Raw genomic sequence first — 4310 nt, forward strand, 5'->3', positions numbered from 1 at the left:
GCAGTGTGATGCAGACCCCAAGATGACTGCAATATTGGGATGCATCAATAGAAGCTTTAGGTGCAAGACCTAGGAGGTGATAGTGGTTCTCTACTTGGTACATATCAGATTTCATCTGGAGTATTGTGTGCAGTTCTGGGCTCCACACTTTTTAAAAAGGAAGTGGAGAAGTTACAGAGGGTCCAGGAGTAGATGACGAAGACAAGAAAGGACTTGGATAGCAGGTCATATGAGGAAAAGCTGAAGGAGCTAGACATGAGCAGATACGATAGCACTCTTCAAGTACTTGAAGGGTCACCATAAAGAAGAGGGAAAGCACCTTTTCTTGCTTGTTGCACAGAGGAGGATGGGTGCCAATGGCTTGAAAGTACAGCAAAGTAAGTTTAAGTTGGATATCAGGAAAATCTTCGTTGTCAGAACAATGAGGCAGTGGAATAGACTGCATGGGGAAGTTGGAGACAGTCACTGGAGGTGTTCAAGAAAAAGTTGAACAGCCACTGGTCAGGGATGACCTAGGTTTAGCTATGCCTATATACAACCATGGGTATTTCCCATGCTTCTGGCCTTTGCTGTTTCCCCCACCCCTTTCTGCTACCTGTGTCAAGGGTTTTTTAAGCCTCCTTCAGAGGCACTGGGTATTGGCTACAACAAAGTCTGGGGACATTGACTGGGGTGTCCCAATGCTTCTGCTGTGACAAAAGTTAGAGTTCCTGGCTGGAGGGCCTTTCCCCTCCACTCGGAGTCAGGCCAATCACCATAATTTGGGGTTGGAAAGAATTTTACCCCATGCTGAGATTGGTATGGACTGTGGGGATTTTTGCTTTCCTCTGTAGTGAAGGGTTTGGCCCTAGGATCTCTTGAGATCTCTTTGGCCCTGGGATCTCTTGAGAATATATAGACAACCTTTTACAGAAAAAGGCAGTGGTCCTATGGTTCTACTGCTTTACCTGTGGCAGGTTACAGTGTTAGGTCTGTGTGGATCAGGGTTGATGTTAGTCATATGTAGAGTTTAGATTATGGATTGTATAGGATGATTTAAATATGGATGATCCTGCCTTAGGCATAGGGCTGGACTAGACAACTTCTGAAAGACCCTTCCAATCCTATTACTCTATGATTCTTATGCCTTGAGTACGAGCATGTGCAGGCATTTTTGTTATTTATTTGCACCTAGGAGTCCTAATCATGATCTGGGACCACAGTGTGGTAGGTCCTATACAAACCCAGCATGAAAATGCACTCTCTGACCTAAAAAATCTACAAACTGAGTTTATGACAAGAGATAGCAGATCTATACAGATGCAGGATTAGAGGAGGAATGAATAGTAAAAGAGTGAAATAGTGAACTGCTGTTAAACAGGAGCACTAACAACACATGGACAGCCTAACCCTTATAATTATAGTTATATTATATCATATCATATTTTTATTTGAGAGGTAGTTAATTGTGGTAATCTGAAGTCAGGAAGAAAGAAGGGCAGCATGGCCTGGCAAGGGACAGCCATTACACATAAAGAAGTTTAAGTGATCAGAACCCAGTTTAAACCTCCAACAGAACAGCTGTTCAGTGCACATACATCAGTCTGAGAATGGCTGAAACCAGTTTGAGATAAACCTGGTTGAAGGTCGTATCAGACTTAATTGATTTGGCTCAAACCAGTTTATGCAATGTTTGTCTCAGACCCCACTGTTTTAAGATAAACCAGACAACCCCAGCATCCCAGCATGCTCTCTGGGCTGGGTGGGGCTCTCTGCTGCACAGCAGGGCTGGTCCCTCCCCTCTGATCCCTGGCTGTACCTCCAGAGACTGCAGGCTGCTTCCCCACTCCCCTCACCACTCCCTGCTAAGCAGGAATTCTGCCCCCATACCAACACCTTGCTGACGAGATGTCTGTGTAGTAGCTAGCAGATCACATGCTGGCATGGCCTGTGCTGAATCAAAAAACAGAACAAACAAGTAGCTGGTAATGTTCCTCTGTTTTCTTAATTGGGTGATAAACACTGTTATCAATTCCCTGCTGTGCTAATCAAAGCTCCTGCAGGAGCCTGGCCATGCCTCCCTCAGCTACATGCTGTGGAAGGAAGGGAAGGCTGTTGTAGCACCCCCTGGGTTCTAGCTTCAGCCACTGCAGGTATGTGCCTGCATTTCTTGGATGTTTGTCCAGTTACAAATATGATTTAGCCTAGCCAGGTTAGACTAACCTTCAAAGATAGAATCAATTCAGGCTTAGGCTTTTTGAATGTCTGTCCCTAGCCTGAGAGAGTAACTTGTTCAAAGAGGCACAAGCTTTTTAAAGCAACATAAACCTGTATCTGAGAACGTAGTGCTACGAAAGCTTGTGAATGTCTCTAATGTTCAACCCTGCCCTACCTTCTGCCAAATTTGTATGATTTTTTCTTAGGTATTGCTGTAAAGTAGAATTTTAAGGAGTGATATGAAAGAAATAAGGAGATGTCTTCACAGATGTTTATGGGACCCTCTTTCCATTTGAGAATCCAGATTTAAAAAAAAGGACAAAAAAGCTTATTTAAAAATCCAACAAATGACAAGAAAGCTAATATCACAGGCTGATCAAAAGTGGGAATTACCCTTTTAGTATTGAATGGAAGATAATAGGTGATGTTGGAAAAGACTGCCAAGTGAAAGGGGAAACAGTAAAAGGAGACAGAGCTTGTGACATCGGTAAAATAATTGAGTGGGAAAATAATCATTGAAATAGCATTCTAGGTGAAAGTGAGCTAAGTTGCTTTGAAAAATGCCAAGGAAAAAGACATTTCAGTAATTGACCTGTAAGAAATTTAGAACCTGGAGAAAAGTTTTAGCTGCATGGAAGGATAGAAAGGACATATCTTAGAAATAGTGTGCAGAAAGAATCGGCAAGACTTTGATGCATCCTGTGTAAAGAGCAAGAGAGAGGTCAATACAAAGATGCTGCCAAGGCTTTGTGTCAGTGTGATAGACAGCATGGTGATGCTTTCTAAAGGGATCTAGAAAGGTAAGGTAAGGGGAAAATAAGAGGTCTGTTTTAGGCATTTTGGAACAATGGGTAGTCATTTATAAGAAAATGACAGAGAGAAAAGTCAACATTTTAGTTAGGACAAAAAACCCACATCCCCAGGAGTGGGAACGTGTTCTTTGCAGTGCTTCAAAGGCTTTTGAGACACCATAAAATGCACGCAGCACACGTGAATTCGTTCACTGCACTACATATTTTCAGTACAGTGGCAAAATTTAGATACTAGGAAATCCCAGCATGTAAAAAATGTGCAGAGAAAAAAAAGTGGCGTGGTGCACATGGAAGAAGCACGGACCACCTGAAACTGGAGTAAGGCCAGTCAAAGCCATGTTCTGTCTGCCAGCCAGGCTCTGCAAGCCTGGATCACCACTTCTGCAACCTCAGGAAGCCCCCAGGACCCCGGGTAAGGCTGCTGGGGCAATCCCAGGTGCTGGCCCCAGCCTTTCCTTCCCCACCCAGGAGAATTTGCCCTGTTCCGGAGTGCTCAGGTAGGAGTGTTCCCTGGAGACAACTAGCAGTGGCACAAATGTTCTGCTGCTAGTTGTCCCAGGGGAAATCCATGTGTGCAGTAGTGGGGATGTGCCCAAGGTCTGTGTTTAGAGAAGAAACTATTGAATTTTGAGTTGTCAGCACAGAGAAAGTGAATCAATTTGTATTTTCAGATTATATTAAACAGAAGCAACAAAAGACAGAGCCTTCTAGAACCCCTACAGAAAGCTGGGGGAAAGGGCTAATGAGGAACATTTAGCAAAGGATGTGGTGGAGGAACAGTTAAGGCAAAAAGCAGAGAGACAGGAAAGGAAACAATCATGGAAGTGAAAAAGAAAGAACATAAAGAATGCTTACTATATTGATGGGGACTGACAGGTTGAGGAACAGGGGGATGGAATACTGTTTCTGGTATCTATATTATTAGAGGTCATTGAAAATTTTGTCAAGAACAGCTGCAGATAAGTGCGAAGAGGAAGCATCAGACAATAAACACTGTAGGATGGAAGTAGGAAAGATCAGCTTCAGATATCGATTCAAATGATTCAATCAACCAATTTAGTAATTTAAAGGAGAATCTGATGGAGTGTTAGTTGGAGAAGCAAGTGGACACAATAATGGCCATTATTAATTTATTAAAGATGTAAGAGGCGAAAGCACAAGTTAAAGTGAAGGAAAACAGCCAGAGAGAACTAGAAGATAATAAAAGTAAAGGGCAAATCAGGAGGCACAACAGAGACTAGATGCAAGAGGGTCATGGGGAAAAAGAATAAATAGCTTAGAGGAGGAAGGGAAAGGGAAAGA

Source organism: Alligator sinensis, unplaced genomic scaffold (genome assembly GCF_000455745.1).
Source record: "Alligator sinensis unplaced genomic scaffold, ASM45574v1 scaffold357_1, whole genome shotgun sequence".
Taxonomy (NCBI): Eukaryota; Metazoa; Chordata; order Crocodylia; family Alligatoridae; genus Alligator; species Alligator sinensis.